The 25,324-nt window shown below is 52.2% G+C and overlaps 1 protein-coding gene across 3 annotated transcripts in view; it reads right to left on the bottom strand.

Annotated features, from left to right (window-relative positions):
- Nucleotides 1-25,324, bottom strand: part of ASB1 (ankyrin repeat and SOCS box containing 1) — a 104,549-nt gene that overhangs the window by 15,537 nt on the left and 63,688 nt on the right. The window contains exons 6-8 of one of the 3 annotated variants that reach the window (XM_021924215.2): nucleotides 6,977-7,224; nucleotides 2,508-2,663; nucleotides 435-2,291 (exon numbers count right to left, since the gene is read on the bottom strand). The exons of 1 other annotated variant lie outside the window; for it this stretch is intronic. The gene's annotated coding sequence lies outside the window, so the exon portion shown is untranslated. Of the gene's footprint in view, nucleotides 1-434; nucleotides 2,292-2,507; nucleotides 2,664-6,976; nucleotides 7,225-25,324 lie in introns of those variants that run through there. One more of the 3 variants, XM_021924218.2, reaches the window with a different exon arrangement.

Genomic DNA, 25,324 nt, shown 5'->3' with positions numbered 1-25,324 from the left:
CCTCGTGTTTGTGTCTGTCCTCTTCTGTCTCTTACAAGGACATTTGCCATTGGATTCAGGGCTCACCTTCATTCAAGATTATCTTAAGATCCTTAATTTTATCTTGCAGACCCTTTTGCCCATGAGGTCACATCCTCACACTCTGGATACACATCACTCTCGGGGCCGCCATTCTAGCCGCCTCACTTGCGAGCAGCAGCCTGGACCTAGAAGCTGTGTCCCCTGTGCTGCCCAGTGGAGTCCAGCACCTGGCACCCAACACCCAAACAGGGTGACCACCAACCTGGCTGAGGAGACTGTCCTCAAGATGATCACAGCACATCAGGCAGGGCTCCTGAGCCAGCCCCGCAACACTGCCTCGCTCCCAGTACGGCCAGAAGCGTAGTTGAGGCCAACCCCTGAAGCAGCCAAGGCGTCCTCTAAGCCCAGAAGTGCCAGGGATCGGGGGCTGCCCAGTTCCAGACAGGGTCATTACACTCCCGACCCTCAGAGGGGCCCCCCGCCTCCCAGCTCCAGACAGGGCCGTCACACTCCCAATCCACAGAGGACCCCCCTATGTCTCCCAGCTCTGGACAGAAGCGACTGCCCAGCTTCACCGACCTCCAAGCCGCTGCCTGGGGTCTTGCTCGAACACAAGAGAACACGGGTCTCGTTGAGGGCTCCTCTGTCCCACGTCTCCTGCTCCTGGACACCCAGGCCTGCCCTCACCACTGCCGCTGGACACCGGGCAGGGGTCCTGGCCACTCTTCTGGAGGGCCGGTCTGATGTTGCAGGTGCAGCCACTTCACTGTTTGTCCCTCACAGTGTGCCAGAGGCCCTCCTCCCTGCAAGAGCCACTCCCAGGGCCCAGCCCACCCCTGAGAGGTGCTGATGAGAATGGAGTGTGGAACCATCTGCCAGCCAACCCCTGGTGGCCTCTTGGGGGTGTTCTGCCCCCTGGGGCCATGCATGGTGTGGCCCTTCCCAGTGCTGTCATGTCTGAATGTGGCCCTGCAGACCTGCCCCCACTGGGCCTGAGCACATCCCCCGGGGCCTGATCCCAGGAGCTCCGGGAGCAGCTCGCACACACCTCCATGGATGCCTCCCACAGCGGGAGGGACAGGAAAGGCCAGCTCCATGTCCCACATCTCACTCTTCAAGCTGGGAAAACGATGCTGTTACCTTGGGAGGTGAGACCCTCCAGATGGGAACCTTGAGGCTGGGAGCCGGTGTGTTCCCGGAATTCGGGGGAATGTTTCATTCCCTGCGTACAGTGTCTGGACTTACACATCACCTCCTCCCAGGCACCCAGGCATCACTTCACAACCCCATGCTCAGCAAGCCCCAGAGAACACTCCTCAATAAACTATGAGTGTTAATGCCGGATGCAATAAGATGTGATTACATTTTACACAAGGGAGGGGTGTAGGTACTTCAGAATCGTAAAAACAGCTTTTCCACAAAACTGTCAGCATTAGACACAAATATGGGAGCAAAGGGGCACTCGGGCTTATTCAGATTGCTCAGTTTGCTTATACTAAGTGTGCACAACATAAAAAACACCTGCTCCACTTTTAAAATCGGTCTTCTCCGTTGTGCACAGGAAAGTTATAGTTTGCAGAGGTTTTTTGTATTTTAATAATGCCACCCATTTTGTGGTGTTTAAAGAGTGAGAAGATACAAGGCTTATTTAAAAAGTAAAAGTATCTAGGCTCCTCCCAAAAGAAATCAAGATGAAAAAACACCCAAAGGAGGGCAGCCAAGTGAGGAGACCTTCCGGAATCTTCTGTGCTGACCCCCACTTCAGCAGGCCGTGGCAGAGAAGGTCCTGGGGTGGCCGGGAGGTGGAGGGCGGGCACAGCCCCTGCCTCTCTCCGCTCCCTGAGGCGCCCACCTCCAGAGACCCCTTTCTAGTAGGTTAAATGGGTGCTCACTCTCCACCACCTGCCCCAGCAAGCAAGCCGCAAAGCCGGCACCGGGCAGGCCCACCCAGCTCTGTTAGCAGAAACTGAAGAGAACCGACTGCTCCAACCAGAGCGAACTAACAGAGACCCTCAGAGGGGCAGCAGGTCAGAGGTCAAGTGCAGGGGCCCTGCACCCACTCCCTCACTGTGGGACCTCGGGGTGTGACTGAAGCCACGGACTCACTGAAGCCACTTTCTCACGTAAAAACTGGGGACCTGGGTCCTACCTCCAGGGTGGCTGAGGGAAGGGCCTCAACACGGCTGCGGTTACTGCTGTTCAGAGATGCAGCTGACGAAACACACTCTGGGAAGAGCAGGCCAGCTTAGGGATGAAACCAGGGTGGGCTCCTGCAGAAGACGGTGGAAGGAACAAAAGCATTTAATCACCCGCCCCAGAAGCCCAGTGCAGGGAGCAGCAGGGGACTTTCAATGGCATCAGTCCAGAAAGACAAAGAGCCTGGGGAGGCTGCGGCAGCCGGGGTTGCACAAGCGGAACTCCCAGCAGATTCAAGAAAGCTGACTCCTCAGCCAGGAGCCCACGCGGCCCAGAAGTGGCCCGGCTACCTGCGGGAGGCCTGGGAGGTGCAGGCGCGAGTGGCTTCACTGCCTCTGGAGGTCAGGAAGGAGGCCACGCGGAGAGGTGGTCAGAGGCCTGTGTAAGGCGCTTCAGGCTCGCTCTGTCCTGACTGTGTCCAAGCAGAAGATCAGCTGTTTCATTCCCTGGAGAGGGTGACACTGAGGGTCAGCGGACAGGGTGAGCAGAGTAAACAGATCTTACACACACTGTGCACAGACCCGCACCTCCAATCCAGTGGGCTCCGCAGGGCTGGGTCAGACTCGCGCCTCCAATAAAGAAAGACCTAAAGATGTGGCTACATCCGCAGCCCTCCAGCCCCAGGCGCTGCTCTAACACCCCACCCAGAACATCACCCCTACCTAGGGTGGCCAGGGCAAATACAGGACCCAGATAAATGTGGATTTTAGATCAACAACAAATCATTTTTTAGTATAAGTATGCCCCATGCAATATTTAGAACATACACTAAAAAAAATTCCAAATATAATTGGGCTTTCTGTAATTTTTGTCATTGTTAAATCTGGCAACTTTACCCCTACCCAACACACACACACACAGACACATGCGCGCGCACACACACACAGACACACACACACAGCTTATACATGTTTTTTTCCCATCTCTCTCTTAGGTGAGAGCAGACAGCCAAAGAGCACCCCAGTTTTGAGAAAAGCTCTGACAGAGAACAAAAGCGGGGCCAGGAGCAAGTTACAGGAAAGATGAAGCTGGAAGAAAAGCCGAGGCATTTTTTCCAGCATCAAAGGGCTCGGTGATGCCCTGTGGGCGGCGTGCAAAGAGACCCACTCAGAGACTCGTCCTGTGGCAATTCAGGTCCCTGGGTGCAAACACAAGCTCCTACAGTTTCCAGAGAAAAACCAGGAGGTTTCACAATAGATTGGGAACGAGGAAGATACTGGGACCTCTCAACCACAACCTCAGAAGCCAGAAACCAGCCAGGCACGGTGACTCACGCCTGTAATCCCAGCACTTTGAGAGGCTGAAGCACGCGATCGCCTGAGCTCAGGAGTTTGAGACTAGCCTGGGCAACATGGCAAATCCCTATCTCTCCTAAAAAAAAAAAAAATACAAAAAAATTAGCCAGGCGTGGTGGTGGGCCCCTGTAATCCCAGCTACTTGGGAGGCTGAGGCATGAGAATTGCTTGAACTCTGGGAGGTGGAGGCTGCAGGTCAAGATTGCACCATCATGGCCCAAATCCCTGAACGACAGAGTGAGAGTCTGTCTCAAAAAAAAAACAAAAACAAAAACGCCAGAAACCAAGGAGCAGTGCCCGCAAAATTCCAAGGGAAATGATCTCCAATCTGGAACTCTAAGCCCAAACTGTAGAAAAGAAAGATATTTTCAGAACTGTAAGATCTGCCCAAGTCACCACCTATGCATCCTTTCCTTTCTCAAGAGGTTCCTGGAGAATAGGAGCCGCCAAAGAGCCAACAGGTCAACCAGCAGAGAGGGAACCTGGGGGGCAGAATGGGGACCACTCAGCCCCAGCCAGCAGCAGAGGGGCTGCGGGGGGCAGGGACATCCCCAGCCAAGACCACCACCCAACAGCCTCCTTCCCTGGAGCAGGGTCCATGGCGTCAGGAGTGCACTCTTCACGAAGAGGAAACGGACAAATGGTTTGTAAGGACATTTATACAATTATGGGAGAGGCTGGGTTTGTTGTGGTGATAAACACATAAAAACAATGCAAATGAAAACATAATTAACTCCAGAGAAAACAAAAAGTTGTTCAGGTAAGGACAAGTAATATTATTCTAATGGCTTGGCTGTGAATAGTAAACACCAACTATTCATCTTAGTGAAACGGTGAGATGCTGCTGGGAAAATGGAGGGATGGGATGTGTGTGTGTGTCTGTATGGGTGCATGTGTGTGTATATGTTAGAAAGAGACACACAGAGTGGCCGGGCATGGTGACTCATGCCAGTAATCCTGGCACTTTGGGAGCCTGAGGCAGGCAGATCACCTGAGGTCAGGAGTTCAAGACAGCCTGGCCAACATGGTGAAACCCCGTCTCTACTAAAAATACAAAAATTAGCCAGGTGTAGTGGCATGTGTCTGTAATCCCAGCTACTTGGGAGGTTGAATGAGGCAGGAGAATTGCTTGAAGCCAGGAGGTGGAGGTTGCAGTGAGCCGAGATTGCGCCACTGCACTCCAGCCTGGGCAATGAGAGCACAGCTCCATCTCAAAAAAAAAAAAAAGAAGAAGAAAGAAAAAAAGAAAGAGACACACAAAGAGACAGATAGAGAGCAGAGGACAGAATGTGGGTCAAGGGTGAAGAGAAAACTGGAGCTTGCCCTGAAGGAAGCCAACAGACGATGCCCAAGGTGAAAAATCAGAAGTGGCAACATGAACATGTTATTCTAAGATATCCAGGCAAACATGAAAATAATTGGCTGAAAGACTAAAAGCGTTTGCCCCTGGAGAAGGAACTGTAGGACATCCCTGTGGAAGGGCTGCTGTTTTGCCTTTAAATTCTCTGCATGTATAACTGATTAAAAGAACAAGTAAATGTTTAAAGAAATAAAGTTTTCAAAAATGTAGGTAGGTGTGGAGTGAGAGCCAGGATAAGGATTGAGCCTTTTCAGCAATGGCTATGATTTAATATATGCCTTGGCAGGAAAGTGCAAACGTCTGGGGGTGGGTGTTGGCAATTGCACTGGGGAGGGCATTAGCCCTGGACCTTCATCTCACACACACACAGCCCTAGCACCCTAAATCACACAGATTCGCAGTGAAAATCGTTTGTAAGTACTGGCAGTTTCAGGCCAAAACCTCAGCGGCCTCCCTAAGTTCCTCCTATGTGGAAGGCTGAGGCCACCTGTTCCGGTTTCTTTTCGCTGCTGTAACAAATTACCACAGTTTAGTGGCTTAAAACAATAGGAATTTATTTTCTTACAATCTGAAGCTCAGAAATAAAAAATCAGTCTCGCTGGGCTGCAATCAAGTTGCCAGCAGGGCTGGATCCTTGTGAAGGCTCCGAAGGAGAATGCATTGCCCTGCCTGTCCCAGCCTGGAGGGCCTCCGCAGGATAATCTCCCCATCCCAGAATCCTTGACTCAGTCACATCTGCAAAGACCCTCGCTATGATCCCACTGTCTGTGTCCTCCCAGAATTCATGTGCTGAAACATAAACTCCCAGTGTGATGGTGTTAGGAGCCAGGACTCTGGGAGGTGACAAAGTCACAAGCGTGGAACCCCATGGATGGAATTAGAGCCTCATTCAGGGGGCCCCAGAGCACTGCACTGGCCCTTCCACCATGTGAGGACACAGTGAGAAGGTGTGTCACTAGCCTGCAAAGCAGAATTGGGGTCCTCTCCAGACACTGCCTCTGCCAGTGCCTTGATCTTAGACTTGCCAGGCTCCAGAACTGTGAGAAATACATTTCTGTTGTTTCTAAGCCACTCAATCTACAGTGTTTTGTTATAGCAGCCAGAATGGACTAAGACAGAGGTCCCCAACCCCCCGGCCGTGGACCGGTACCCAACTGTGGCCTGTTAGGAACTAGGCCACACAGCAAGAGGTGAGCGGCAGGTGAGCGAGCATTACTGCCTGAGCTGCCTGAGCTCCACCTCCTGTCAGATCCTTAGATTCTCATTGGAGCATGAACCCTATTGTGAACCGCACATGTGCGGGATCTAGGTTGCCTGCTCCTTATGAGAATCTAATGCCTGATGATCTGAAGTGGAACAGTTTCATCCCAAAACATCCCCGTTCCCCTCGGGTCTGTGGAAAAATTATCTTCCATGAAACTGGTCCCTAGTGCCAAAAAGGTTGGAGACCACTGGACTAAGACATCCTTTTGCCATCTAAAGTTACGGTCACAGGATCCAGGGATTAGGGTGAGAGTATCTTTGGAGGTGGCCACACAGCCCACCGCAGCCCTGCTGTTGGTGACGTGGCAACAGAAGCCAGAGGTCAGAGTGACTCAAGGAGTGGGAGGGCCACGGATGAAGGAACACAAGGCATCTGCAGACGTCAGAAAAGACAAAGAAATATATTTTCCCCTTAGAACCCCCAGAAGGATCCACTGTGGACTCCCGACCCCAGAAGTGTAAGAGAGAAAATGAGTGTTGTTTTAAGCCACTGGCTGTCTGGTAATTTGTGGCTGCAACCCTGGGAAGTGACGTGGCCTTGGGGTAGCGCCTTCCTGCAGCTGCCTTGGGGCACTAAGGGGCCTGGGAACCGAGCAGGAACCAGGAGACAGGCTGGGCTGTGCCTGTGGGTGGTTCTGGCTCCTGAGTCCAGGGGTGGCTCTGGGTGCCAAGCAGGGTCACGTGTCCGAGTCCCAGAGTCCACCAGGAGTGTCCAGGCATCTGGGACACCTGGCAGCGGCGGGAGGCCAGCTCCTTGGAAGCCACAATGACCAGCACGCACAGGCACCGCACAGAGGGCAGATGTGAGGGGCGCTCAGTGTGGCCTCGGTCAACACACTACCTGGTCTCAGGCTCTCAAAAGTCATTTTAAGCTGAAGGGGGTCAGTGAATCACATCTGAGGGTGCAGGGGCCTTGGGCCTCCTGGCTAACAGAGTTCCTTAGGAGCGCAGAACCCCAAACAGAACCGCCTTGGAAAGTCCACCCAGTCACTGCAGGGTCTCGGCAGAGGTGGAGGTGCAAGGTCCCCAGATAGTCTCGGAGATTTTCACGCCATCTCAGCAGCACATTCAGAACTCAGCCTGCACCAGCTGCAGCAAGAAGAAAGAATTATGACTTGTGACTTTGGAAAGCGAGAAGCTGCCCGGATTCCCCCTCCATGAGACATTTGGGGTGGGAAGTTCAGGGAGAATTTCAACTGCAAGACCAAGGTGATTTAGAAGGTAAAACATTTGCGTTTGTGTCAAATTTCCACACCTTCCCCCTCTGGATGCCGCCGCCCCTGCTTCCCACACAGCACGGCTCCCCCCACGGCCCGCCTGATGACAGCTGGCTTTGGGGGCTCACGTCTGCAGGTTAGAGCCCTCCCCACCCCGGCAGCCCCCCAGCCCCCTCGGGGCTCCACCCAAGCCCTTCCTCAGGCTGGATCAGATCCCCAGGCCACCCCGGGGTGGAAACTCGCCCTCCCGCTGTGGCCCAAGCGCTCACACTGCCTCCATTGTCCGGGCAGCCCAGCTGGCCCGAGGCCAGCCTCACCCCAGCTATTACAGATTTTTCAAATCCTTCCATTTATGTATTTGGTTTGGTAGCTTTAGGTTGATGATGTACTTAATTTCACCACTATATTGAGTTTGAATGAGCTGAAAGGAAAAACATGCAAATAGAGAACAATGCCTGGCCAGCCCCCGCGAGCCCAGAAGACAGGTGTTTCCCATCGACAGTCTGCTGCGCGCCCTTGGCCATTTTCCTCCTGGAGCTAGGTGCACCCCAGGCATTTTCTTTTAGGCAGCTTTGTGATCAGTGCAGGTCCCAGGGCCCAGCGGGACTCCCTTTGGGACTGCTCTTTCTTGGGATTTTAAATACAGCAGGGTTAGCAGGAGGGTTCCTCTGTCACATAAATATCTGATCCTCAGGGGTGGCAGCCTCCAAGCTTTTCCCACTCCCAGCAGACACAGAATAGCACGAAGATCTGTGGACAAAGAGGGCAATCTGCTCCTCAATCCACCCCTCCCTCAGTCTAGAATTTGCACTCTGTCTACAGTTTTGCAAAAGTGGTTTTGTAAAGGTCATAAAAGGATAGAATAGCAAAATAAAATGGTCCAGTAGGTAAACCCAGGTATTTTAGAGAAGTTGCTTCTCTCTAGGTTTCCTTTGATGGGGGGCCTTGCTTCAGGCCAGTGACAGACGCTTGCCTCGGTGGAGGGCCTCAGCGGTCACCCCTCCAGGTTCAAGACCTGAGCGCACTCCAGCCACACCAATGGCCTGAGTTCCAGGGCACTGTGTCCACGCCTCAGCCATAGTGCCAGCTGCCTGGGTGGGTGACCACACAGCTCCACAGTGCCCATGCTCGGAAGGGACCCCGCACATAGTGGCCACAGTTGTGTGGTCACTGTCTTGAGATTCTTCATAATTTTCTTTGAATTTGTGTTTCGTAAATAAAGTCTGATGGGCCAGTGGAGCTTGCGGCTCCCAGAAGCCCCACCTTCACAGGATGTGTGCTCTGCCCTCACCTAGCACCTGGGCGGGAGGGTCAGGGTCAGGCGCACACAGCCTGCCTCCCACCCTGAGTGCCAAGTCACAATACAGGCCGGGCTCCTGTGTGGGCCATGCATTTGCACAGCTCTGCTGTGGGGGTGGGGAGAGGGTCTGCCACTCAGCCCAGAGGCCTCTGCGCTTGGAAACAGCCATAGAAATCCAAGCAAGCCCTGGCCTCAGGACATATGTCTACAAAGCCCAGCCTAGGCTCTGCCACCTCAGCCCAGAGTCCCCTGCACTTGGAAACGGCCCTCCCATCCAAGCAGGCCCAGCGAAGGACCACTGAGAAGACCTACAAGACACCCCATCCAGACCATCCGCATCCCTGTCTCCACCCTGAGCTGCATGGCACTGCATCGCACCCCTTTGTGGCACTCACTGTGATGAAATGGTGCACACTGAATTTTTTTTTTTTTTTTGGCACAGGGTCTCCCTCTCTCACCCAAGCTGGAGTGCAATGGCACAATCTTGGCTCATTGCAACCTCTGCCTCCTGGGTTCAAGCAATCCTCCCTCAGCCTCCTGAGTAGCTGGAATTATAGGCACATGCCACCACAGCCCAGCTAATTTTTGTATTTTTAGTAGAGACACGGTTTCACCATATTGGTCAGGCTGGTCTTGAACTCCTGACCTCAGGTGATCCACCCACCTTGGCCTCCCAAAGTGCTGGGATTACAGGCATGAGCCACTGCGCCCAGCCCGAATTCTTTACAGACACACACGGTGAGAGAAGTCCAGCTGCATCCAGGCTCTGCTAGTCACTTGCTGAGTGACCACAGGGAGTTTCTTAACCTCTCTGTGCATCGGTTTTCTCACCAAAAAGACAGAGGAGACAGACTCTCTGCGTCAATGGGACAATGCATGTGAAGAGCCTGGCCCGGCACCCAGCTGACACCTCATGGGACTCTGGAGCGACTTGCCCCTCTCCTGCACCCGCATGCACACCTGTGCTTGGCTGCACACACACACTTATGCACACACACACATGCATACACACTCATGCACACACACACATGCATACACACTCATGCACACACACGCATACACACTCATGCACACATGTGCGCACACACACATGCACACGGACACACTCATGCGTGCACACGCACACACATGCACATGCACACAGAGATGCGTGCACAGACATGCACACACACTCATGCACACACACACATGCATACACATGCACACACATGCACACATGTGCGTGCACACACATGCACACGGACACACTCATGCACACACACACATACACACACATGCACATGCACACAGAGATGCGTGCACAGACATGCACACACACTCATGCACATGTACATACTCCATGCACACACATACATGCACACAGAGATGTGTGCAGACATGTGTGCACACACACACACGTGTGCAGACATGTGTGCACATACACACCCTCTCGGTGAACACAATCCATACTCTACACTTGTGTTTCTTACAAAGTCCAAACGTGGGCCTTGAAAATCACAGGCAGGAAATAGATATTTGTTAAATAAATAAATGAATAATACACTCTTTACATCATGATTTTCTTCCTTCTGATAAGAGGAGATTCTACTCTTGTCCTGCTTTGTAATTGCATCCTTTACTAATCTGAGACTTAACATACATATTTTTGTTTTATTTCTAATACAGTCTAACTTAACCAACAACCCCAGGCCAGAAGCTGTCCACAGGATATTTGCTGTATGCTCAGAGGTGGGTGACCTCTAAAGCCCCCGCAGAACTGAGCATACAGTAAAGGCGTCAGAAAAGTGGTTGTGCCAATGAATAAGTGAATGGATGAGTGAATGGATGAGTGAATGAATGAGTGAATGGATGAGTGAATGAGTGAACAGGTGAGTGAACGGGTGAGTGAATGGATGAGTGAGTGGATGAGTGAATGAGTGAGTGGATGAGTGAATGGATGAGAGAACGGATGAGTGAACGGATGAGTGAACGGATGAGTGAAGCGGATGAAGCGGATGGAGTGACGGATGGAGTGAAGCGGATGAAGAAACGGATGGAAGTGAAGCGGATGAAAGCGGACGGAAGTGAGCGGATGGTGAGGAAATGGATGGAAGTGAACGGATGAGTAAATGGATGAGTGAATGGATGAGTGAATGGATGAGTGAATGGATGAGAGAATGGATGAGTGAATGAATGAGTGAATGAATGAGTGAATGGCCTGGTGTCTTCATGGCCAATAGGAGTTGTCTCCACACCAGCTTGGAGCTCTGTAGAGGGTGGTCATGAGGCTGAGTCTGTCCTCCATGAAGAGGAGTTGCTGACAGGCTGATGGAGTCTGCCCTGGTGTGAGAGGTGGCTGTTGGGTCATTGATGGGCTGGTGGTCTCTGTCCTTGCGTGGAGGTGGCCATGGGGTTGTTGACAGACTGATAGTGTCTGTTTTGGCATGGGAGGTGGCCATGGGGTCGCTGACGGGCTGGTGGTATCTGTCCTGGCATGGGAGGTGGCCGTGGGGTCGCTGATGGGCTGGTGGTATCTGTCCTGGCATGGGAGGTGGCCGTGGGGTCACTGATGGGCTATGGTGACTATTCTGGCATGGGATGTGGCCAAGGCAAGAGAGGGCTTCGCCTATGCCAGCCCAGATAGCCCTTCTAATTTTAAAGATAAGAAAACTGAGGCCCAGAGAGAAGAGCGAGATCCTAAAGATGAGCCCAGATTGGTTTGAGTGGAGAAAGAAGAAAGAGCATGGCACGCACTCCGGGAACTCCATAGCCCGGGGGTGAGACGAACATCTCCAGTCTGAGCTCGGCACATGCAAATAAGGCAAATAAGAGGCAGCGGATCTTGTACGGCCTGGGCCGGTTTCCGCCACCCAGTAGTTACCATATTGCAGGGAGCTGGGTTCAATATGAAGGAAACGGTCAATAGCTCTTTCAATACCCTAAACCCACTCAGGCTGCTAACACCGCATTCTGCAGGGTAGTTTCCATTCCCTTAGTCAAAAAAAAAAAAAAAAAAAAGAGAGAAATCGCTTCATATGAAACTACAAATGAGATTAATATAGATTTTTAAAGTTTATTTTGCTCTGACTAGGACCCCAATAACTGTATGTATCTGTTAAATAAATGCAGCCCCGGAGTATTATTTCATGAAGCTTCGGAGTCCTCTAAATTCCTTGCCAGCCCCAGCCCTGTGAAAAGAACAGAATTCAAGAACGACAAGAGCATGCACTTGGCGGCGCAGCCACGCCAGTCACAGGGCCCTTTGTGTGACTGCACATACTTTGGCTTGGGGCGGAGAAAACACTTTTGCCAAAAGGGTTATTATTACCTGAACCGTGATTCATGCGAGCGCTTCCCCGGAGGGGTGTTTTATTATGACTTCTCAGCTCTCAGCTCCTTCTTGCCCCCGAAGTGGGGCTGGGCTGCATTCCTGTGATACTGGGCTGTTCATAAAACACAAACGGTCCATTCACTGTGCCCCAGGGGCCGCTGGAGGATGACTCCTACCTCCCACCTGGCCCTCCAGCCACAGTCCTCGCCCCAGGGGAGCTGGCCCGGGGGTCCCCATAGTGAGCCTGGCTGCAGCGGCCGCCTCCTGGCATCAAACCTCTTTTCTGTTTGTTCTAAGTGGCCGACCTTCCACAGTCACAGAAAACAGCCATTATGGATGGCACTGCAGGACCCCCATTCCACAGGAAGGAAAGGAGGCCACCCTGTACCGGATTCCAGGACTGGGCACATGCGTGTGGTCAGGTCCCCTCAGTGTATCCTGGCTGTGCCGACGGCACCATCGGGCTGGGCTGCTTCCGCCTTGCCCAGCCCCTAATGATGTCAAAGGAGGACACGGACCATGCACTGAGAAAAAGAATCTTACTCACAAGTAAGGTTTGCGGGAGGGTCAAGCTGGAGAAAGATGGCTCACCAGGAAACATACACCAGGCATTTAAAGATGAGACACAGGCCTGGCACAGTGGCTCACTCCTGTAATCCCAGCACTTTGGAAGGCCGAGGCGGGCAGATCATGAGTTCAGGAGTTCAAGACCAGCCTGACCAACATGGCGAAACCCCGTCTCTACTAAAAATACAAAAATTAGCCGGGCGTGGTGGGCGCCTGTAATCTCAGCTACTCAGGAGGCTGAGGCAGGAGAATCGCTTGAACCCGGGAGGCAGAGGTTGCAGTGAGCTGAGATGGCACCACTGCATTCCATCCCAGGTGACAGAGTGAGACTCTGTTTCAAAAACAAACAAAAAAAAAAAGATGAGACACAGACAAGATCCCATAGCTATCAAGTTTACAGCAGGTCTGTTCCTGCTTTTTGGTAGAAAAATGGCCATTTTTAACATGATTCTCCTACCTGGACGGTCAAAGCAAACGTTCCTACACCCAGCATTGCAGGAATCAGAGAGACTTACAGGAAGGGTCCAGGTTTCTTTATTTGGGGGCGTGGAGCTTACGCCCCTAGAGCTGTGTGGGCCTCCAGCCTCACCCACCTCCACAACTCACTTCTCACAGCCCCATCTCTCTGCCCCACAGGAGCGAAGCGAGACCCACTTTCTTCCTGAAGCAAGAACCCTCGTGCAGGAGCGCAGAGCCCAGTGGGAAGGGGCTTCCTATGCGGCTGCGGGCTCTGGGGAGGCTGAGGTGGCTCCCTCGAGTTCTGCCGCTCTCCCCAGAGATGACGGCTTCTTCCAGGAAACACAGCCCCACAGCTAGCTCGCCCAGGAGGAGGCCGCTCATCCATCTGAAACATAGTGCCCTCCCTCTCGGAGGAGGCTGGCCTTGCTTCTCTTCATCAGGACCACACCCTCCCAGGAGCCACCTGAGCATCGCTGCCCCTCGCCCAGCCCCATCTCACCCTCGGACCTGCATGTCCCACACGGCGGCTGCCAGTCACAGGAGGCCAGCTGTCACAGATAGGTTACCAGTGTCAAAATCACACCACATGTCAAAGACTCGGGGTGAAAAGGAAGCACGGTATCACATTCACAATTTTACATTAATCATAGATTAAGATAGCATTTTAAACAGAGAGTTTAATAAAATACATTGTTAGAATGGATGGCCCCTGTTTCTTTTTCCTGTTTTAATGCAGCATAGACACAGTAAGAAGGAGCCACAGCAGGTGCCATTAACAGACGTGGCCTGCATTTGTGTGCAGTGTTCACCACTGCCCTAGACCGTCCCGGCCACACTCAGCTCCGTATTCACCCCCCAGCTCGGCACAGAGCACCTGCCCCTGCTGGTGACTGGGTCCAGAAGGTCAGAAACTCCCTGAAGTGAAGAGTGGCCTCAGGAAGCCCTGATCGGAGGCCTCGTGTCCAGCCAGCCTCCTCCCTGGGACAGTCCTGAGACCTCTTTGGTCAGCCCCTCTCCTGGTACCCTTAGGGACCCACCTTTCCCCCAGTCCCCATGCTGCCAACCCAACTTCCTCCCCAACCCCCTGCCCCCCCTTCATCAGAAAAACAGGAGCCTCTGCTGGAACCCCCTTCCAAGTGGCCCCTTGAGGACTAGGCCTTGCCTGGAATTTCCCAGTCCTCTGTAGAGCCGCCCCTCCCTGAGTGCAGGGCTCAGAGGGGCTTCCTCCACCAGGCCTCCAGACAGCACCCCACTCACTCCATCTCTACCCTGTACCCTGCTTCCTAGCTCTTAACCCCATCTGATAGTCAATCTTCACTTATTTTTCGTGACGCCTCTGTCCTTCCACTAAAATACAAGCTCCCTGCAGGCCCAGACTTTCACTGCCCTTCACAGCCTGGAAGATAGACAGTGAGAGCCCCATGTGGCCCGTGTCCCCACATCCCCATGTGCAAAGGTGCCTGTGTCTCAAAGGCCAAGGGGCTTTTCTGTCGCAGGCCTCTACCCACACTCACCAGTCTCCCTAAGCTCCATCCACTCCCCTTCCCGTCTCCATGCTTCCCCATCCTGGGTCTCTCCCCCAGCCCACTCAGGGTCTCAGCCCTCTCTCTGTGTCTGCCTCTGCTGCCTTCTCCTCCATCCTCCCGTCTTCTGAGTGAAGCTCCCTAAGTGGCAGTGTCCCCAGGGCCCACCCACTCCGTGCGGCTCTGTCCGGGGAGCTCGCTGATGTCCACAGTTGAGCCCCTGGGATCCTGAGGAGCGTTTCTGAGGATATTAAACTGGATTGGGGTGGACACATTATCATGAGCTTAAGGGACAGGCTGAAGTCAGCAGGTATTTCAAACCCTGCTCTGGCTGTGGCTTCTCCCACCTGGACAGGTAGTGTCAGCTCTCCAAAAGCTAAGGTCCTCACGCATCAGGATACCAGCTGCCTCTAGGGTGCCTGGGCCAGCACCACCCTCACAAGAAGCCAGGAGTCCACTCCGGACCAACGGCCACATGAGACTCTTGGAGAGCCAGGGGAAGGGTGGGGACAGGCTCACTGCCTCCTTCTCTCCGTAAATGCCCCTGCCTTTCTGTGGGATGTTGGTGGTTATGGTGCCAGGAAGGGACGCACGTGGGATCTGCCACCTCCTTGACACCCTCTTCCTTCCAGTTGCATGGAGAAGCAACGCACCTGTTCCCAAGATGCCAGTGAGCACACACAAGGTCAATAAGCTCACCCGGTTTTTGATGCCACACAAAAAAATCCACACATTAGCCTCTCTGCCCCCCACTGTTCAGAACCAGCCTGGTCCTCTGGAGCAGAGGCACCCGAATGTCCCGTGGGCACCACAGCAGGACCCGCACGCCATTCTCCATCATCCCCCAAATCTGATCCTCAGCAACAACCTCTCTTCTGTCTGCTTTGCTGTCCAGTCCAGAACCTTCTCTTCTTCAGCACCTCTCAACCCTCAGCCAGACGGTCTCCAGCCTTGCTCACTTAGCTCCTATATATTTCCGGAATCCCCCGCCCAGCCCTCCTTACCCTGCCCTATCCCAAACCTGGCATCTCACCATGACTGTGGCAGCCTCTCCCCATCTCTCGCTTCTTTTCAGAGCCTCCTCCCCAAAGGGTCCTCAGAGAGACCTACGTCCATGGTAAGGCACCGTGAACGTTGTCAGAAGCAAAATGGAGTTGCTTGTGTTTAAAAAAAACCCTGACAAATAGAGCCAGGGAAGGGCATGGAGAGAGGTTTCTCATGCACAAATGCCTGATAACAGAAAGTATCACAAAAGACTGCGAAAACCACCACCTAGGCCGGGCAGGGTGACTCACACCTGTAATCCCAGCATTTTGGGAGGCCCAGGAGGGTGGATCACTTGAGGTCAGGAGTTCAAGACCAGCCTGGCCAACATGGCAAAACCCTGTCTTTACTAAAAATACAAAAACTTAGCCGGGCATGGTGGTGCACACCTGTAATCCCAGCGAATCGGGAGGCTGAGACAGGAGAATCACTTGAACCTCAGAGGTGGAGGTTGCAGTGAGCCAAGATCGCACCACCGCACTCCAGCCTGGGCGACAGAGTAGGACTCTGTCGAGAGGAGAGGGGAGGGGAGGGGAGGGGAGGGGAGGGGAGAGGAGAAAAAGAAAAAGAAACGAAAACCCACCAAGAAATCCACCACCTTGCACAAAGGCCGTGGCACAAAAAAATAATTCTGTGAGGACATCTGCCCAGCAACTGCCTGACCAGCCATGGACTGGCATCACCCTTGTGACTGATCTTTGTAGCCATGGATAATTATCCCAAAACAACGACATGATCCTCCTCGTTTTAGTGGCCAGCGTCTTCTCCCTCCCTGAGGGCGCACATGGCTTACTCTGGCACACGTGCTCCCGCTGCAGTGCTCCATTCCCAGACACATTCCATTTTCTTTCAGAGTCTCTCTCTTTGTGTTATTTAGGTTAACAGGACCTGGTGCTTTTGGGATTATACCATCCTGTGAGCTCCCATTCACCCACAGGATAAAAGTCCAAATGTTTAGTTAGTTTTTGAATAAGAAACAAGTCTCTCAATATCTCAAGTCAGGAATTTACTATGAATCTATGTACCATAGAACTTAAAGTATAATTAGAAAAAAAAAAACACTTTGTCTTCCTTGAATGTCCTCCTTGCTAAGTAAACTCAGATTCCCCCAGGAATGAGATACATCAGTGGAGAAGAGAACTTCTCTGCAAGGAACCAATGGTAAGAAAAGGCCCGAGGCATCAGCTCCAGCACCCTCCATCCAGACACTGTCCTCCAAGAAGACACTTGGCTACTTATGCCAAATTGCACAGATTAACGCCCACCACCTCTCTTTGGGGCAGTGGAGAGCAATGTTCCTAAAACCTGCATGAAGAGAATCTGAGTGATTAAAAGATATTCTATGCACAAGAAAGGGTCTTCTAAGTGTTCAGTCCAAGCCCTGGTGAAAAGAACAAGATCTGGACTGATGCCCAGCGTGAGAGCCCTTAGGATGCGCTGCCTGGAAGGTCCAGCCGTTTAATCATAACAATTAGGAACCTGAGGTTCAGAAAGGGCGGCTGGCTTTCCCAAGCCACTACAGCTGCCTAGTGGCAGAATCAGATTGCAGCTGGGGCTTGAGGGTGATTCCCTTTTGTCCTCTATTTCACTGGGTTTTTTAGTAACATAGGTGGAGGCAGAATGGAAGAACCTGGAATATTCATCTGCTTTTGCTCAGCTTGGAGCAAGGGAAGGAGGAGGATGCTGAGGAGGAGGAAGCAGACATGGACATGCAGGCAAAATAGAACCCGGTTCCTTGATTTGTACAGATACGTGGTAGAGGTAATATCCAGGCACATATTTTTCCCCCAGTTTTGAAAGAGGTGGTAGGACAATGACCCGGGATGTGGAGACTCTACCATGCTTGAATCAAAACCAGTGTTCCCTGGAGCGGCCCAGTCTGGGGAAGGGCTTGCCTGGCCTTTCTGTGTCATCACACAGTCTCTGCCTCCCTTTGACCCCAGGCGGTGGAAAAGACCCTCTCTGTGAATATGAGGTGGGCAACTGTATGTTTCCCCACGAGAATGTCACTAGAGGGACAGAGAAGAGCCGAGAATCTTGTGAGAGCTGCTCAGGCACGCGAAGTTTGTCTGCGAGTCAGCACCCTACACGTTTGATGTGTGAATGAATGGTGTGAGAGCATCCAGGAACCCAGACGACATCATTGTTCCCTAGAGGCAAATGGCAGGGATTGTCTTTGTGACAGCAATAACGAGAGGAGAGCAAACAGGGATCCCCTCTCTTCACCCATGTGGCTGCGGCCTGTGTCACAGACAGACAAGCACTCAGGAGCAGAAATGTATGTGGGCAGAGAGAGGGCCAAGGGTTCGGGGACTCTGCAGGTCTTGCCACCTCCACATTTCATCTTCAGAATACACTGACCGAGCCTCCCCACTGTGCGGCACAGAAAAGGAAGTGAAATAAAAAGGGCTAAGGTCATTTCAGCTTCCTTCTGCATCCGGAAACCTCATCGCTGCCTCCCTTCCTAGGATGGCTCAGGTTAGATGAGCAGAGACAGGAAGCCTGTGACCTGCACGGGCTGCCGGGAGAGCAGAGCCTGTACCTCGCCCACCTGCACGCTCACCTCCTGCGCTTTCCCTATCTGCTTGAACACTTAAGCAGACCTTCTGGGAGGGACTTCTGGTACGAAAAACAGTCACTGGACCAGCTCAAAGCCGGAGCCAAATAGGAAGGGGGACGCACAGGTTGCATTTTTCGGGTATTAATTGTGTGAAATGCACAGGGTTGCGATTGTTCTGTTCCTTTCCTCGCATCAGCCCTCCTAGGGCTGACTGAATGTAAACATACAAAGCTGCATGGGAAATTCTAGCCAAAATATGTACATAGAGGTTTATGAGCAAAAGAGCCGTGGTATGGCTCAGATCTGTTGCCACTGGCCCGTTGAGTCCTTGCTCAGATTCATTTCAGCTTTAAGGCAGCCTTCTGCTCATTCTCTAATTTCTTCAACCTAATTACTGTGTAGCACTTGGTGAAACACGATTGCATTTTAATTTTTCTGATTATCAAGGCAATGCATGTGGATATTAGCTTCCAGAAAGGTGAAGCAGACCTACGTTCCCTTTTCCTCTGCTAAGTACAACTAAAAGCCCTGGACATTATATGTAAACCGAACATGATAACACCCTGGGCTGGGTGTGGTGGCTCATGCCTGGAATCCCAGCACTTTGGGAGGGTGAGGCAGGAGGATCGCCTGAGCCCAGGAGTTCCAGACCAGCCTGGGCAACACAGCAAGACCCCACCTTTACGAATAACAAATAAAAAATGACCCAGGCATGGTGGTACACTCCTGTAGTCTGAGCTACTTGGGAGTTGAGGCAGGAGGATCACTTGAGCCCAGGAGTTCCAGGCTGCAGTGAGTTATGATCGTGCCACTGCACTCCAGCCTAGGTGACACAGCAAGAATCCATCTCAAGAAAAGGAAAGGAAAGGAGAGGAGAGAAGAGGAGAGAAGGGGAAGGGGAAGGGGAGGGGAAGGGGAGGGGAGGACCCTGAAAGGTAGAGAGAAGAAGGTGGACCAGCTAGGAACCTTAGGATCCAAGGAAGGACGCAATGGTGGGTTCCCTGGCTTTTCTTTTTGTCTCATATATCCCAGACTTAGAGATAAAGAAGTCTGCCACCCAGAAATGTCAACAGGCACAGACCACAAAAACTCCAGCAAAAGCCTGCTCTCTTTAGCCAAAGAATCAAGAAAGGTGCAGTCTCACAGGGCAGAAAACTGAGACAATAACTGTTCTCCAGCCAAACACTGCAGGGAGGACTGTGGACCCACCTCACACTGAGAGCAAGGGCCGAGTGGGGAGCCCCAGACTTCCACCCTCAAGAAGCTTTAATGAGGCACACCTCTCCCTCCCCAACCAGGAAGGGGAGATCTTTAACATAACCCAGGGAAAACAAGGCCACCCCCACCCTAGTATCAATGGTGCCAGGGCAGTGTCAAAAAGGGCCAGCTAAGAAGAAGGATTAGATAAGATCCAGACCCTCATAGCATAAGATGAAACTGTCCAGGTTGCAAGTAAAAATCCCTCATCATACCAAGAACCAGGAAGATCTCAAACTAAACAGGAAAAGACAGCCTGTAGATGCGGACTCTGAGGCAACAGAGATGCTAGAATTGACAAAGATTTTAAAGCAACCATGATAAAAATGCTTCAAGGAGCAATTACAAACATGATTGAAACAGATGAAAATTGAAAGTGTCAGCAAAGAAACAGAATATACCGTTTAAATGGAAATTTATGAATTAAAAAGTAATAACTGAAATATAAAGCTCAGTGAGTAAACTCAACAGCAGAGGGGAGAAGTCAGAGAAAAAGGTCAGTGAATGGAAAGACAGCACAACAGAAATCACCCACATTAAACGGTGGAGAGAAAATGAACTGAAAGACAGAGAGGCAGAGTCTCAGGGGCCTGTGGAACAGTAACAAAAGACCTCCTATTCATGTCACTGAAGTCCTGGAGGGAGAAGAGAAAAAGGGAGAGGCTAAACATTCCTATTTTTTGAAAATGTAATTGCCAAAAACACCCCCAATTTGGAAAAAGACATAAACCAACAGATTCAAGAAACTGAGAAAACCTCAAACTGGATAAGCCCAAAGAAATACATGCCAAGATACATCATAGTTCTGAAAACTAAGGACAAAGAAAAAAATCTTGAAAATAACAGAAGAAAAATAACGTCTTTTAAAATTGTAACCGATTTCTCATAAGAAACCAAGGAGGCCAGAAGGAAGTAGCAAAATATTTTTCAAGTGCTGGGGAAAAAAACAAACTGCCTGCCCAGAATCCGATACTCGGGGAAACTATCCTCCAGGAAAGAAGGAAAAATTGAAAATAAGGAGAATATGTCATCAGCGGACCTACCTAGAAGAATGGCTAAAGAAAATGCTCTAATCAGAAAGAAAATAATGAAAGACGGAAACTGAGAACATCAGGAAGGGAGAAAAACACACATAAGAAAATATATGAATCAATACAATAGGCTTTCCTTCTTTTGAGTTTTCTAAATTATGTTTGATCGTTGAAACGAAATCATAACACTGCGTAATATGGTTCTAAATAGATTTGAAGGAAATATTTTAAAGCAATTCTTTCGAAAATGGAGAGTGGTAAAGGAAAATACAGAGAAGCAAGGCTTCTACCCTTCATTCGGTTTAGCAGAGAGAAAGCAGTTCAACCATGTCTGAACTTAGCATCCAGTGCCAGGACAACAGTGGCCGCACTCACACACTACGAAGGGTCAAAATCTCCATCCTAGGGGCTCATCAGGCCCCTCTCCACCAGAGGAGGCAGAGCCCACTTTGCTGGGAGGAATCCCTTTTCCTGGCAGAGGGTTTTCCACCACCTCTTCAAATTGGGGGAAAGCCACATGTCTCTTGCTGAACATCGCCTGGGAAACAAGAAACTAGGGCAGCCTGAAATTGCCCCCTGAATCTAAGAGGTGGAGTCTGTCTGGGAAATGACTAGGGAACCACGTAAAAGAGTCATCTCTGCCTGCCTAGGCTTTGTATTAGCCAGTCACTACTATTAGCTCCTCGCTGGCCTCACTGAGGCTATCCTGACACCACGGATTCATGGGCCCCTAAGCTGAGGCCAAGGTATGGGTTCAGGGTATGGTCAGTCTAAGAGCTCCCTGTGCAGGTACTGCTGTGGTGGGAAGCAGAATCATAGTCCAAATGAAGAACAAGAATGTGAGAATAAGGAAGAGTCAGTGCCCCAGAGTCATGAGTAGGAAGGAGGACATGTGAGGCATGGATGTCCTAAAGGGATTCAGAGTAATTGTATGAAGAGGGGTCTTGGGAAGTTAGTAGCTGAATGGGAAGGGAAAGGGTGCAGAATCTTGGGTGAGCCCAGTCAGTGGCTCCCCAGCCACCAGCTGGCTTACGTACAAAACAAGATGGCTACCTAGCCTCAGAGAGGTGATTTCTGAACTCCCACTCTTCCGCTATGGGGATGGGGTAAGGCGGGATCAGTTTCAAAGACTCTGGTGTTCAGACAGCAAATTCTCTTTTAAAATAGGCCAGCCACAGTGGCTCATGCCTGTAATCCCAGCACTCTGGGAAGCCGAGGTGGGAGAATTGATTGAGCCCAGGAGTTCAGGACCAGCCTGGGCAACGTAGCAAAACCCTGTCTATTTAAACAATTGTAAAAATTAGCTAGGTGTGGCAGCACATGCCTAGACTTCCAACTGCTCCAGAGGCTGAGACACGAAGATGTCTTGAGCTCAGGACTTCTAGGCTGCAGTGAACCATGATTGTGCCATTGCATTCCAGCCAGGGTGACAGAGCCAGACCCCGTGTCCAAAATAAAATTGCTAAAAATAGGGGCCATGGGGACAAAATGAATCTGAATTTTTAAGAGGTGAGCTGAGAGAGGATGCTAAATCACGAAGCATCCCTGGGTTTGATAACAGGTCTGAAGACAAGATTTCAGAGGCAGGGGGGTGAGAGTGGGAGGAAATACAGCAGGGAACCACAGATCTGTCTGTGCTGGGAGAGCACACCTGGAAGGTGAAGCCTCGTGTCTCCTGGACTTCCCCCCATGCACCTTTTTCCCTTGCTGATTTAAATCTGGATCTTTTCATTGTAATAAACAGCAACTGTGAGCATCCAGCTTTTCCTGAGTCCTGTGAGCCTTTCTGGTAAATCACTGAGCATGAGGATGGTCTTGGAGGCCCCCTGTACCCAGAGCTGGTTTATGAGGTCCCAGAGTGGCTGAGCTCTGTCAGTGCAGAAGCACTTCCTCTGGCTGCCCCCACTGTCACCTGCTGAGAGGTCACATGTGCTGCCCACTCGTTCATCCAGGACTGACCTCCTCCAATGGGCCAGGTGATCCCTTCCTGCCCCCTCCACAGCAAGGTCTCACCCTGCTCAGGATCCTGGGCCTGCAGGGGAACCTGAGGCTGCAGAGGGAAATAGGGCTGAGAGGGCTTGAGAACCACTGCTGTAGAAGTATTTAAGCAATTGTTTGTGTCCAGCTATTTTCATTTCTTTACATCTACTTTTGTTTTATCAGAGTGGTGCACGCACACACACATGCACCACAAAAGCCAACTTCGCAGAGGTACAAATGAAGAAATATCCCAGAATGCAGTCAAGGAGCTTCAAGTGGGCAGATCTGCAATGGACCAGAGCTCAAGGCAGTGACACCCCCACCATGCCCAATGCACAGGGAAGGCGGGCGTCAGAGAGGACTTTAGCTCCACATGGAGGTCTGCAAGCCCAGGCTGAGCAGGACTGTCTCCGCTCCGGCAGGCTCACTGTGGTGCCCGAGCTGCCCCTGAGCTTGGCCTCCACCCTGCAGATTCTTTGGGGAGGCCCTGGAACAGCTGGGGGGCTCTCATCCTCTCTCTCCTAACAGGCCAAAGAACCATCCAGGCCCCAGTGTAAGCTTGGGGTGGCCCGGCAGGTTGAGGGGCTCCCATCCTCCTGCAGAAGACCTGGACGTCAGACACAGGGTAGGGGCACATTTTCCACCACTGGGTCTCCGACAGTCTGTGAGGGCCCTGCCACAACCACAGTGTCTAGAGCAAGGCTTGGCACACAGAGATGCCCATCCAACCACAAACAGAGTAGGCCACTGCAGAGAGAGGAGGCAGAAGAGGCCCCAAAGAAAGAGGGCTCAGGAATCCCGGAGCTGGTCGCTCCTATTTCCTGTGGCTGCAGGGAGCCCAGCCAGCCTCCTGCAGAGAGCACAGCTCTGAACGCCTGGGCACATCACAGCCACTTCATTTTTGGTCCCACAAGACCGTATGTTTTTAAAATCTCCCTGTGCACACAGAGGGGACTGAGACATTTCGAGAACTTCCTTCAAAGCAAGCAACTTCCTCCAGGCTGGGACAATGCAGTGAAGGGGCTAAGCTCAAGTCTGTGAGGACTCCAGGCATCGCGGTGAAAGTCATGAAGAAAAAACCGATTTGATTTAGTCCCCATCCACCTGTCACTCACTCACTCTTTGATTTATTCACACCCCTTCGAATCAGAGGACCTTCCGGGGCTCCAGCATCTACCCAGTTCCCGTGGCTGGATCAGCCGCTGGAATGGGAGTCACACCCACACCCCCCTTTCAGATGGGGGTCAACCCTGGGACAGAGGAATTCCCCATTCCAAATCCTCCTACAAAATGCTGCAGGCAATGTATCAGCAGGCAGGTCCTGCCAAGGGGGCATCAGTGCAGTGGGGGTCCGTACTCTCCCGGGTCCATATTCTTCGGGAAACATCTGGAGGCTGACTGGTGCGAGGCTGTGATGGGAGCCACGTGGGCCAAGGGCGCCCAGGAGGAACAACTGCCCGGGTCACTGCCTTCCTCCAGGACTTTCTGAGAGGCGGCACTGGGGCCCCGGGGGAGGGAGGGAGTTGGCAGGAAGGAGAAATTTGTCAAGACTGACGATGGCCAGAGCCAGTAACCCTCAAACTGTGGTCAAAGTGCAGCCTCTCTCACCTTTCCATAATTCTAGACACTTGGTAAGAATGTGGACTCCACCTCAGGCCTGTGCCATGTAAGCCAAAGGTGCAGCCAATTGGAAGCAACTTCTGGACCAAGCAGTGGCGGGGAGGGAGGCCCTTCCAAACAGAAACCAGCCCCCTGGACTGCACGAGGCACCACTGTCCTCTGAGAGTTGACTCAGACCATGTGCAGGATGCTAGCGTTCAACCCGAACCGTACACCAGGAGCCTTTGTGCAGGGAGTCATCTGTCTAACCTTCCCATCCCTGGCCCCCTAGAATGTTCTGGAAAAAAATCCAGCATCCAAAGGTACCTCCTTGACGAGGCCCAGCCTCCTCATGAGGGCTGTGGGCCCCAGGACACTGACACCTCACCAAGGGAGCCAGAATCCACGGTCCAGGGCTGAGCCCTGCTCAGGGACCCACAGGACAGCCCAGCAAGACACCTGCACAGTACATGTCCTTATCTTTCCGTGGGTCCCTTAAGGGAAAGTCCCAGGAGGGCAGGATCAGGGCTGTCCCTTTTGCCCAAAGCCTTCTGCTGTGGCTGGCGCTCAGGAGGTGCGTATGGGGTTGTGCCAGCTTCCTGGGACTGCCATTACAGGTTGCCACACACCAAGGGGCTCCAAACAGCATCCTCTCACAGTTCTGCAGGCCAGGTCCAAAACCCAGGTGTCAGCAGGACTGCTTCCTCCAGGAGGCCCTGAGGGAGAGCCTGCTCTGGCCGCTCCGACATGTGGGGGCTGCCAGCAGCCCTCGGGGTACCAACCTCGGCCTCATCCTCACAGGGTTTCTTCCCTTGTGTCTCCAGGTGCCCTCTCCTTTCCCTTTTAAGGACACAGACACTGGACTTATGGCCCACCCTACTCCGGCATGACTCTAGCTTAACTTACATCTGCCCAGACCCCATTCCCAAATAAGGTCACACTCACAGGTAACCTGGGCTAGGACTTCAACACACCCTCGTGGGGGCCACAGTTCAACCCCCTACGTGATCGGCTGAAGGAAGGAACGTGGTCCCAGCCCCAGGAGGAACCTTCTCAGGTGCCCAGCCTCCCTGGACCTTGCCAAGGCCGCCCCAGTGGCTCCTGTGCAGGAAGAGTGAGTGCAGAGGGGGGCGCTGAGGAGGCTGCAGGGGCCATCCCTGAGCGTCTGTCCACTCCCCATCTGTCCACTGCCTGCACCTGCACTCAAACAATGGCAGGAAGCGCTTGGTCACTATCCATGACCGTGTCCCAAACACAGTGTGGGAATACACGCAAGGGGTTGGACGTGCCTGTGAGGAGTGGGTATGCGGAGGTGTGTGCGTGGGGTGTGATGTGTGTGTGG

Source organism: Papio anubis, chromosome 10, assembly GCF_008728515.1.
Source record: "Papio anubis isolate 15944 chromosome 10, Panubis1.0, whole genome shotgun sequence".
NCBI classification, from domain to species: Eukaryota; Metazoa; Chordata; class Mammalia; order Primates; family Cercopithecidae; genus Papio; species Papio anubis.
The sequence above is the reverse complement of the archived record's forward strand: the minus strand, read 5'-3'. Positions and strand labels throughout refer to the sequence as shown.